Source organism: Lissotriton helveticus, chromosome 1_1 (assembly GCF_964261635.1).
Source record: "Lissotriton helveticus chromosome 1_1, aLisHel1.1, whole genome shotgun sequence".
In the NCBI taxonomy this organism is placed as follows: Eukaryota; Metazoa; Chordata; class Amphibia; order Caudata; family Salamandridae; genus Lissotriton; species Lissotriton helveticus.
In genome coordinates, this window is record NC_136057.1 from 417,860,431 (window position 1) to 417,873,004 (window position 12,574).

General features: G+C 44.8%; 1 protein-coding gene across 1 annotated transcript in view; it reads right to left on the reverse strand.

Annotated features, from left to right (window-relative positions):
• Positions 1 to 12,574, reverse strand: part of SINHCAF (SIN3-HDAC complex associated factor) — a 154,151-nt gene that overhangs the window by 93,367 nt on the left and 48,210 nt on the right. The gene's annotated exons all lie outside the window — the stretch shown is intronic.

Sequence of the window (12,574 nt, forward strand, 5' to 3'; positions counted from 1 at the left end):
CCTATTGACCATAGAAAGTTCTAAATCATACAGGGTGAAACAAATAGACAAACGAAATGCTGGAGTAGAAGGTTTTTACCAGCAATTATTGCCGCTCTGACCTTCTAATGTCTTAAAATGAGTTTCCAGCATGCCAATGTTCTAATCACATGTGGCCGCTGCAAAACACAGTGAGTAGCAGGGATTACTCCGTTGTTAAAGACTACCTCAAGAGTGAAGGGCAGCTAATATCCTGCTTAAACCGAAAGACATTAGCTTTACGCTCCTGTAATCAGCTCTCCCCATGAATTATCAGCTTTGTTTCCTTCAATGATCAGGTAGTTGATCCTCTGAGGTGAACTTTATGAGCCAAATTAGGAGTTATCTAATTGAGTTATCTAATCCCTTTCTTATTATCAGCACACACCTCCTACATAAAATTCAGAGCATACAGAACACCGCAGTCAGACTCATCCTTTGCATCTCTTGATGAACCCTCGTCATCGCCCACCTCAGAAAACTCCATTGGCTCCCCATACAGAAGAGATGCCAATTCAAGCTCACCATTCATGCGCACAAGGCACTACACAACCAGGGACTTACCTACATCAACCGACGCCTGAGATTCTACTAACCTTCCAGAGAGCTACGCTCAGCGTCCCTCTCGATTGCCCACACCCCCCACACCCACCGAAGCAGAAGCGGAGAATGCACCTCTCCGACCTTGCGGCGAAGATATTGAATGACCTCCCCTTGCAGCTACATCTTAACTGGTCCTTGTATTTGGGCGAATCAAAATCATCAATGTCTTTGATTAAATTTAACTTGGGTTCTACACCATTGGCAGGTAGCCTGTAACCTAGATAATCGATGCTAAAGAAGCTGAACTTACATTTCTCCACACTCAGAGTTCTACCTCTTGCTTTTAAAATGGATAAGACCTGATGCATTCTATCATCATGCTGGTCCTGATCCCTACCAAACACTAGAACATCGTCTTGGAATGCTACAACCCCCTTGATGTCTTTAAACATGCTTTCTACAGCGGCAGCTACGGACTGCCGCCTCTCATTTGGAATTCCAAGGGGTGAGCCCCTCGGGCCAGCAAATGCCTGGATGCCTTTCGGGTGATTAGCTGCACTATAGGAATCAACTGATTGATTGCTTGATTTTCGCTTGATTGTCTCCCCCAGCGGTCATCTCCTTTTCCTTCTAGTAAGAGGCTTTATTACAGCTAGTAATATATTTTTTACCACTTTCATAAAAAGTTTTTGTGAGATCCTTTGCACTTCATGACACAGAATGTCCTCTTTGCTCCTCCATGGATTGTTTCTTGCCCTTTAGGTCATAAGCTCTTAAACTATGCTACAATTACCTTGCTGCCACACTAATGCTGGGATCTTTGTCTCTGTTTTTGGTAGTACATCGGCTCTGGAAGCTTAACATTTAATCGCAAAATCATTCTAACACCTTATATCTTTCAGTTAGTATGTGATGGGTGGTAGTGTTTTACTCTTTCTAAACTGAACAGTTGACTTTATGAGGACTTGCATGTAATTATCCTGATCTCTGCGTGGGCTAGCAGTGTATCGCCTTGCGGTTTTACGGTGTTTATGTAGAAGAGCAAGGTGGGGTGAGCTACACCACCTGATACTATGGCTCAAGGATATGTGGACTGGCTCAAGAGCTGTACAGCATCTTCCTGTTCCTTATCTGGCTACAAAAACCTAAATTATGACAAATTATTTAATTATCAGAGGTAAGTGTTGGTTGTAAGGTCCATCTGCTGTATGCTATTTGTACATGAATGAGAAAGATGAAGTCTGTAAGTAAACTGAAGACTGGGGGAATGAAGGTGAGTTTGTAGCTTAATCTGAAGAAAAACTATTATATTTGAAAATATGGATTGCCTGCCCTCCTTTGCCAAAGGTTAATTTGCAATTCCTACTACTGTTTCTTGTTTTCTGAGATTCCTGATAATGGAACTCACATTAGGCCTTATTGTGGCAGTAAATTACACTTATGACCAAAGCAGTTAGAATTAGAATCACAATTCTAAAATTCGGATTCAAAATCATAATTTGAAGAATTTTCTTAACATAATTATTTTCTGTTGCCATAAGAACAAAGCTAGAGGTAGGGACATGGTATTGACAGTGGAGGTGCAGGGAAGGGTCACTGGAAATGTGGTGCACATACTAAAAGTTGTGCACGGTATTCACAAACATTTAAAATATCTTCTAACACCCAGTTTACACACCTAAACACTTCTGTCTCAACCACACCCATATATTCAGTGCAAAAGAAAGGAGTTCTTCATATTTGACAATACTTTCATATAGAGAAAGAAACAAAAGAAAGAGAACTAGCCAAGGACACTGCAGGTGAATCCTATTGCAGACTCCAGGGTGCTTATGAGGTTCAGATTGTTGACTATGTCAAAGGCAGCTAAGAAATCCAGCAATAGGCGGAGACAGGGGTCATCTTTATCAGTGGTCAAGAGGACATCATCTATGATGTATGAGGTAGTAACTATGTGCTGTAGCATGATCTGAAGCTCGACTGTTAATTGTAAAGGAGATGGGTAGCACTGATGTGATTTTGAAGCTGGACACAGACTGCTTTTTCAATGATCTTGCTGATGAATGAAATGCGAGTGATGGGCCAGTAGTTGTTGAGATCATCTGGGTCGAGTGTAGATTCTGTTAGGGGTGAGAGGATCAGGCCTGTCAAATAAATAAAAAGAGAGCTTCTGAGAAGACACATTAAATGAGGGCAGCACTGACAATGGTACTTATGGGTGAGAGAGCGTCCCCAGAGAGAGCTTCGATGAAGGATATGTTAAGGCCTCATCTTCTTAAGAAGTAGTTTTGATGGAGATGAGTAAGTCAGTGAGATCTGCAACAGATACAGCTGTGAAGGCTGACCATTGCAGGATTCTACGGGGAGGGGTGGGCATAATAGATGAAGCAATCTTAGCATTGTAGATGTGCTGTACGATCTTCTGTGTTTTTTCACTGAAGAAGAGGTTGATGGCACTGCTTTTATTTGGAGTGAGGAATAGGTGGGTCTAGCAGAGGAGTTTGTGGAATCCGTGTCTTTGGACCTTGCTGTGAAGCCGCCTAGTGAGAGGTGAAGCTGCGCCAGGGGAAAAACTGCTGTTCTCGAGGTCGGGACTGCGAGGCCCACCAGGCTGTGCGCGGAACACCAGGCACACCTGCCGCCTCTTCCCGTGACCCCTCCCCTCTATCACCGCCTTTGATAACGCCTCGCGGCCCCCGCTTCGCGGGGGCCGCTCGCAGAGGAGTTTGTGGAATCCGTGTCTTTGGACCTTGCTGTGAAGCCGCCTAGTGAGAGGTGAAGCTGCGCCAGGGGAAAAACTGCTGTTCTCGAGGTCGGGACTGCGAGGCCCACCAGGCTGTGCGCGGAACACCAGGCACACCTGCCGCCTCTTCCCGTGACTCCTCCCCTTTACCCAGCTTACCGTATAAGACCTGGTGCTGCAACGCGTGAGCGGGACGCGTGTGCGGGACATATCCCGGGACAAAGCCCGGACTAAGGGCGGGCCCTCTTAGGCCCTCATAGGTCGGAATAGGCCGGGCCTACTCTCCTGTTTACGTTTTAGGTACTGGTATTTACCTAGTCCTTGTTGTACAAGAGCCCCCATCTACCTGTCATGCCTTCACCAGCCCTGGATAAACCTATAGTGTAGCTGGGGGGTTCCAAGATTAGAACCCTGGATAAATATTTCCCACGCTCTTTGGCGGAGGAAGATGGGGATTTGGACACCGCCCTTGCAGAACGCAGGGTTGAGCGCCGTCGCTCTATTGATAATCTGAAACGCAGACCCCTGGTAGATTCTCTAGATGGTGGCTCTCCGCTGAATGCTAGTGAGGAGTCATCTTCACAGGAAGGAGTCCCTCTTTTGTTGAGGGATTGTACTGTTAGTCCCTGCCAACCTGCTGTGCAGGTTCTGAAGTCTACCCCTCCCACTAGCCCCTGTTGTACGGCTATTGATCTGACATCCCAACCTACTCATATTTCTAAATCAAGGAAAGCTAAGCCTAAATTAGTTACAGTGGCCGAGTTGCACGGCCCTCCCCCTAATAAGCGTAGAAGGAAGTCGAGGGGAGGTAAGGGTAAACCTAAACTTTCCCATTCCGATTTTGGAAAACCCACTAAGTCCGTTCCAGTTCCCGATAAGTCTAGAGAAGTTATGGGTCCTGCTCCTATCCTTACAAATAACCTGCCTACTCTACTGCCCCCAGTTGTCCCCCAGGGGAACCTAGAATTCTTACTCAGATCTCTGCTGCTGCCTATCAGCGAGAGTATTAAGAGAGTGGAGATCAGACTCACTATCCTTGAGGCTACACTAAGTAGTTTGAATTCGCAGGTTAATACCCTTGGAAGACCCCCTGAGACTATGCCCCATCCCACCCTGCCCCCTACCTTACAACCCCCCTTAGCTATCCCAGGACCAACCGTGGTGACTTCTGCCACCCCTCTTTTGCAACCCCTTATTGCTAAACCAGTTCTCCCATGCCAAAGTAAAGCTATCATTCCCCCACTACAATCCTCAGGTACAACTCTCCCAGTTATAAACCACAATGGGGCTGTAAATGGTGACTGTATTCCACCCCCTTTACCAGAGAAACCTGCCCCTAGAGTTCGGAGACCCGACCTTCCCCCTGAGGCTAACGACCTTATGGTGGTTATGGCCGGGGTTCCCCCCCTTGAGATGGGGGAAGGTGAGAATTTCTTCTCACTTAAAAATCAAGTAATTAAATGGATGAACTGGAATAGACCTCTTCCAGCATATTTTAATAATGAAATCGTGATGGTAAGAAGGGTACCTTGGCTGGGCAAGACCAGGAAGTCAATAGTAGGGGATTGTATTTTGGTGAGTTTTAGAGACCCAAGGACTGTTCACTACATCTGCTCAGGGTCGAATAGATCATCTGAATCCACCATTCGGACCCTGCCAGTATCTTTTTTCTTCCCCCCTGTACATATGCATCGTGACCAAGCTCAGGAAAAATGGACAAGGGTCGATCGGAGGGGTAGATTTGTGGGTATTCAGCCCAACCTGTTTTTCAACCACCTCTGACACCCTTCCTTAATCATAATCGTTTTAATTGTCTGAGTGGCCTCAATGGCGTTGATTGACTGCCCACTGCTGTAGACCCCATTATTTCTTCTTTTGTTAAAGAGCCTACGGTAATGTCCGACAGTAGCCCTATTCCTGTCCATGATCATGTAATGTCTCAAATTGCCCCGACAATTCCCATGGCTTATCCAGTCTTATTGGACTCTCTACCTGTTAATAATGTTTTAATCACCACGGTACCAGCGCTTATTCAACCCCCCTCCTGTTCCCTTGGTTTGAAGTTTGTTAGCTGGAATGTTGCAGGGTGGAGTAGGCAATCGGCATCTCTGGGGTGGAATGAGATCCTCACCGACTTTGATATTTTATGCTTGCAAGAGACCTGGGCAACTGCTGATATTAAACTTGATGGGTTTGTGTCTTATAATAACCAGGCAATAAGGTCAGGTATGGGTAGGGCTAAAGGGGGTTAGTGATTTTTACATCAGTTAAACTCCCAGTATGTTTGATTTCCTACCTCCCTGTGGGACACCACTCTCAAATTCTAATACTAGAACATACTAAGGGCCATGTTTTAGTGGTGGTCAACCACTATAACAATCTTTTCAACGCCTCAGATACCTCAGTGGCGGAGGAGCTGGGCCCTATTTTGAGGAACTTGCGGAATGATATCAGTAAACCAATTGATATCATTTGGGGTGGGGACTTTAACCTCCGTACTTGCCCATACTCCTTTACTAGAATTTGTGGATATGATGGGGATACGGGGAAAACAGAGCACATTTTGCACATACTCCCCATGGTGACTCCCTTAATTCCCTCGTGTTGAACTTGGATCTTATGATCCATCCCCCGGCCTTAGATGCGGATGGTAAGTCTGTTCCAACTTTTGTGGGACCCAACTCGTCTTCTGCCATTGATCATCTACTGGTTTCTACGCATCTTACTCCACATTGTACGGTTCCCGTTGTCACTGATCTTGGAGGTAGCGACCACCATGCGATCACCATGCTTATTTCTGCATGGGGGCCTCTTGCTGAGAATGATTATTTGGTAATAGAAGATGTTACCCCATGTAGACAGAATGGATTCCGTATAAAGTGGAATTTGGATAACTCCGAAAAGTTGCAAGCTAAAATTATAAAAGAGGGGATCGCTGAAATTCATAGTTGCCTACATCCTGAGGCCCTTAACGGGTGCATCATAACTAACTTTGTGGCACTCGGTATTGCTGTAAAAAGATGCCTTACCATTACTAAAGCCCGAATTAGGAACCAAAACGTGGGTTGGTTTGACAGCCTATGTACTCAATCCCTGCGGGAACTTAAGCTGGCCTTAACAAAACTCCCGAGAGACAGGGAGGCCGTCAAATTACTCAGGCTTACCTACAAAAACAATCTCGTACGTAGGAAGCAGGAACTCAGGGAACTTGCCTGGGATGCCCTGAACCAAGCATCGGTGTTACGGGATAGTAGGCTTTTTTGGTCCACGGTTAACAGCCCTTTCCTTGTCAATGAAGAGTTTCCTAAACTGTCAGCGCAGGTCAGCGAAGCCAATTGGGTTTCCCATTTTTCTGGTATTTTTAACCCACCCGGGGGAGATTCTGTCGGCCCTACTATCCCGACGTCTGTAACAAGGATACCTTTGGATATTACCCTATCAGAGGTGGTTATTTCCTTAAGCCAGAGCAAAGGAGGAAAGGCACCGGGACCCGATGGGGTCCCGGTTGATCTGTATAAATCTAACCCCACTCTCTGGTGCCCACTCCTGACCCAGGTGTTTAATGCATCAGTCCTGGAGAATACCCCTCCCACGTGGAGTGAATCCCTAATTCTACCCATTTATAAAAAGGGAGATAGAGGCGAGGCAAAGAACTACCGCCCTATCTCCCTTCTTGATTCCTCCCTGAAGATTATGAGTAGGGTTCTCCTGATAAGGTTGGAGGAGTGGGTTGAGGAAAACAATATCATGGCTGAATCCCAATTTGGTTTTCGCAAAGGTCTGGGGACTACGGAGCAGTGCCTCAATCTTGACCTCCTCATAGGGAAATACACGAGAGCGAAACAAGGTTTCCTATTTCTCTGTTTTGCCGACCTTTCGAGCGCCTTTGACCTTGTGGACCATAAACTCTTGTGGTCCACTTTACTGGCCATGGGCGCCCCCCCGGCAATCATTCACTTTCTGGCCCGTCTCTATAATAAGTTGTCGGCCCAGATACGCTTTGGTTCGTCGGGTGAATGTACTGAGAAGATCAGGGTTAAGTGAGGCATAAGGCAGGGCTGTGTACTGGCCCCCCTGTTATTTTCCCTCTTTATTAATTCTATTGAATCAGAACTTAAGAAGGTCCAGGCAGATTCCCCACAGGTTGGTGGACTGGACTCCCCGTACCAGTTCTGCTTTATGCCGACGATACGGTGCGTCTCTCGCGTACTCCTAATGGGCTTCAGAAACTTATGAATACTTTTTATAATTTTATTAATGATAGGAAATTGAAAATAAATAACACCAAGACTTTTATTATGGCCTGTGGTAAACGGGTGAAGTCTGTTATGCCGTTCCATTTTAACAATCATAATATTGAGGTAGTGGATAGGTTCTGCTACCTCGGTGTTACCTTTAACAATAAGGGGACTTGGTCCCAGGAGATCTCAAATGTTAATGGTAGAATGGCCAAAAGCTCATCTGGTATTTTTCATTTTGCTGCAAAGCTAGGGAGCCGCCGTATACCCGATATGGTAGACATTTACAGGCATAGATGTGCATCTATTGCTCTGTACGGCTCTGGTATTTGGGGTTATAGTCAGCATAGGGCACTGCAAAATACCGAGAATGGGTTTCTTAGAAGATTGCTTTGCCTACCTCCTTCGGCACCTACTGTATTGTGCCATAGTGAGGTCTGTTTGAATTGTCTGATTGATCTGACGGGATTAAGACCTCTTATGGTATGGAGGTCAACTTGGGCAAAAGAAGAGACTACTTTTTCTAGGAAGATTATCACCGATTGTTTGAAGTTGGACAAAGCCCTTAAGATTCCCTGGCCAAGTTATGTCTCTTCCACTTATGGCGATGTATTTAATTTTGACATCATTAAGGAACCTTATTGTGCCGTTACTTTATCAAAAAAGGAACTTAAAGATGTTTACATACAAACTAAGTCTGATATGCGTAGGTTAAAGAGTATTACCATGTCTACCTATGTATTCTATCATACCATTAAACTCGAAGAAAAGGGCATGCCTATGTATTTAAAATCCATAACCAAGCAGTCTCATCAGTTTGTTCTGACACGATTCAGACTTGGTATTGTTCATAACTTAGTTGCCTTCCCTGAGATGAAACTTCATAGCCAGTCTCCTTGTCCCTGTGACGGTCAGACTAGGCAAAGTACCCTGCATTTCATGCTCATCTGCCCACTCTATATGCATCTTCGCCGTCTCTATCTCAGACCTATGTTTTTAAGATTTTCAGTGTATACTATTACCCAAGCCATGGAATTGTTATTTGCACTTGACTCTGCAGACATCTGTTTTTTTACTGCTACCTTTTTACTCAAAGCCATTTCTCACAGGAAAAGTCTGGTGTTTTAACTCTCCGAAATTCTTCATTGCTGAGCTTTTGCTTCTATTTTAATGTTTGTATTGTGATTTATTGTACGCTTTTGTGATTGTTTTTAATAGTCGAATAAAGCTTGAAATGATGATGGGTCTAGCAGGAGGGAGTGGGCAATTGCAATGCTTGATTGTCTTGAAAAGGGGTCTGCTACTGTTAGTGACTTCATTGATGGTGTTGATATAGCACTTTGCTTTGCTTGATGGAATGAGCTGTCTACACATTGCACAGAGGGACTTCAGTGACATGCGGGTATCTGAAGTTCTGTTTTTCTTCTATTTTCTTTCCTGTCTGCTGATGAATCATTTATTGTCTTTAGAGTAACACGGACCTGAAGGCTAAGGATTGCACCTATGTGTTTTATTGGGGCATGGATGTTCACACAATTTTCTAAAAAAGTGTTGTAGTTGCTTAGAATGGTGTTGGCATTGGATGTGGGGTGGATGGGGTGAGAGATGAGTTCAAGCATTAGATTGTCTATAGAGAAGTCTTTGAAGGATGTGAAAGTTTGGTCTTCTCTTATGTATTGATCTTGGTTTGTTGGTAGGACGCTGAGCAGGGAGATAGGAATGGCAAAGTTGTCAGTTCAGTCGAAGGGTATGGATGGTTTGCATTAGATTGTAGGTGATGTTGGGAGAGCAAAGTCAAGGATGTGGCCTTTGGAGTGTCTTGCTTGTGTAGCATGCTGTACTCGTTAAGTATGTCAAAGAGGTTGAAGAGTATGCCTCTTGTTCTCTTTAAACTTGTGCTGTTGTGGAGGCTGGGAGGTTAAAGTCACCTTAGAGGGAGGTGTGGGTATGTTGGATGGAAGAGGTGGTGAGGCGATCTGATACATCATCAATTAAGTCCTTGTTCTGTCCAGAAAGTCTGTAGATGAGAACGAAGGTGGTTGTCTGAGTTGCAGAGTGTGGGAAATGGCAAGTCAGAATCTCCAAGGATTGGTTTTACTTGCTTGCCTAGGACTTGGCACCAGGAGGTCTTATGGATGACAGCAATGATTCCTCTTGTGTTATGTGTGCGGGTCACATCATGAATGCTGTAACCTGTGCGAAGGAGGACATCTAGGATGTGTGGATGTGAGAGGTAATCATGTTTCTGTAACAAAGAGACCATGATGCTTGTAATAGATGATGAGATCAGCAAAATCTGGTATGTGTAATAATGTAGAGTGAGCATTAATGAGTATGAGTTAGAATGTAAGCTCTGTAGTTTGAGGATGTGTGATAATTAGTTGGATGTGTATGAGGTTAGGTCTATGCATTGTGTAAATGCTATGTGAGTGTGCGGGTTAGCAAGATCTTGGTGTGTCACATCCTGTACAGATGAATGTCACTTCCTGCCCAGATGGATGATGGGAAATCCAGTGATGTCACTTCTTGTCAAGATGGATGAATGAAATTAAGTTCTCATGCTTAGTTTCCTCTTTTAAAGATAGTAGAAAATCCCATTAAACCTAAATGAATCTTCATGAAACTTTGCAATAAAAACATTGATCCATGTTGGGCTCATCATGGCATATTATTTGTTTCCGTCAAGTGGGCGTCAGAGAAAAAGGGGTTAAGGGGTCTGAAAAGTGACATGTACTCAAGGAAATGCTTTTGCTTGTTTAGGTTTAAATCTTTTCAATACTTTTCAAGAAAATAACATAAAAAAATAGTTTCAGTCTCACCATGAAGTACCTAAATTATAGAGATATATGAACCGTTAATCTAGGAAGGACCAACACTCTGTGTTCACGAAACGCCCTGAAAGTGGCGGTTGGAGGCCTACTGTATCTGGGTGTCTTCTTATCGGAATCTGCGTCGATCTCCTGGGAGCGGAATGTGGTGCCGGTTTGGGATAAAGTCCAGTCGGACCTTAAAACGTGGGCGTGAATGCCCCTTACTATTTTTGGCAGGTCGGCAATATTTAGGATGGTTGCACTCCCGCGCCTTTTGTACCAACTACAGAATCACCCGCACCCGATTGCACCCCAGTGGTTTCGGCAGGTTAACTCTGCTCTGGGACGCTTCCTGTGGGCTGGGGGTGCCGCCAGGGTGGCACTGCGTACATGTTTTCTGTCCACTTACTGTGGCGGGCTTGCGACGTCGGACGTATTGTCCTACTACCAGGCCTCCCACTTGCTGGTCCTCAATGAATGGTGGTATGGAAATAGAGGGGACCCGGCATACGCGTTGGAACATCTGCTGATGAGAGGCCACACTCTGCACACGATACTGTATTCGGCCGGACTGCGGCGGCGGCTACCCCGGGCCACTCAGGTGGTGTTTACGATATGGCGCCAGGCGCTGCGCCGTATGGGCTGGTGGGGCAGACTGACAGCCGAGACCCCGCTGTGGCATAATGGGCAGCTTCCTGCATTGGCCACGTTATCCGGGTTTGAGGGATGGGACTCCATTGGGATCTCGTCGCTAGGCCACGTCGTATCCGGCACGGCACTTAAGTCTTTTCAAGAGCTCAGAGTTGAATATCATATGCCTAATACCCAATTTTTCAAATATCTTCAGCTCCGCCACGCACTTGGAACTAGCTTGGTGGGCCTGGAGTCGCTGCCGGAGTTCAGCCCTCTGGAGGCTAAAGTTTTTATGGGCGATCTGGGCGATAAGAAAGTGTCCCGCATATACCAAACATTGGTTACTCACTGTTCCTCTTCCCTCCTTAAACTGCGGGAGGCCTGGGAGCGAGACATTGGCCCAATGGACGAGGATGATTGGAGGGAGGCTCTGGAGTCTCCGCGGGGTGCTGCTATTGCGGTGCGTTTGCGCCTGATACAGTTCAAATATCTACACAGGGCCTATTATACACGAGAGCGATTGTTCACGAAACGCACCCATGCCTAACAGCAGCTCCTTGCATTTAGCTATCATTTACGGCCTTTGTCTACATGGTAGGGCATAAGATAAACCACCTCACAGTGGGACACCTCTGCATTCTATATGGAAATAAGCATGCTTAGCTTATTGAACTTGCCTATACAACTGTATTACAACTATTTAAAATTGGGCATGTGACAAGATTTCCATTAGTGGTTAATGCATTGTCAATAGCAGCTTTGGCCTTGCTCTTGGATTTTTTTAGAGCAGGCTTTGACTTTCAAACATACCTCTGCAACCAGCATTCGGTGCGCTCAGCCTTCGCCTTGTTTAGCATGGAGTACTTCTTCCACCCCAAACTTAAGTGTTTTTTAACTGGTCCCAAATATAAAATGGACAATTACACATGTCTCCAGACCTTCCGATATTTCCATGCTATCATCCCACACATGTACATTCAGTAAACCGGAATCTATGCTGTATATGACTGTGGTGGTATTACCTATGTCATCAGTGATGTCATTTGAAATGTTATCAGTGATGTCATCAACGATGTCATTTAACATGTTGTGAGTGATGTAATATGGGAGGTCATAAGCAGTGCATGGAAGGGCTGCAAGTTATAGTTAGCTCATTAAACCAAAATGGATGAATTTCAAAGGCTTTTAGTCTTATAAATATTAGCTTTTAAGTTTCAACACCCAACTATAACGTCACTTTAACCTTTGCTTTTTTCTGTGATTTTCTAGCTTCGTATTTTTTTTTACAAAAGCTAAGATCCTATTAATGCACCTAATTATAACTTTAACCTTTGTTTATTAGGTGAAGTTTATTTATATATATATATTTGTCTACCAACATATTACTATTTTAAAATTAGGAAGGTGTGTTAAGCAACGGAAAAGATGGGTAGGCTGAGTAAACACATGTGGAAAAGGGATGCAGTACTTATGTAGATGTCTCTCTCTTCAACTATTTTAAGCCCCTTTAAAAATACATTATGCCTCGAATTACAAAAATATCCACACCTCTTCTCAAATTTTTAACCCTCTGGTTTCATGCCTGCAGT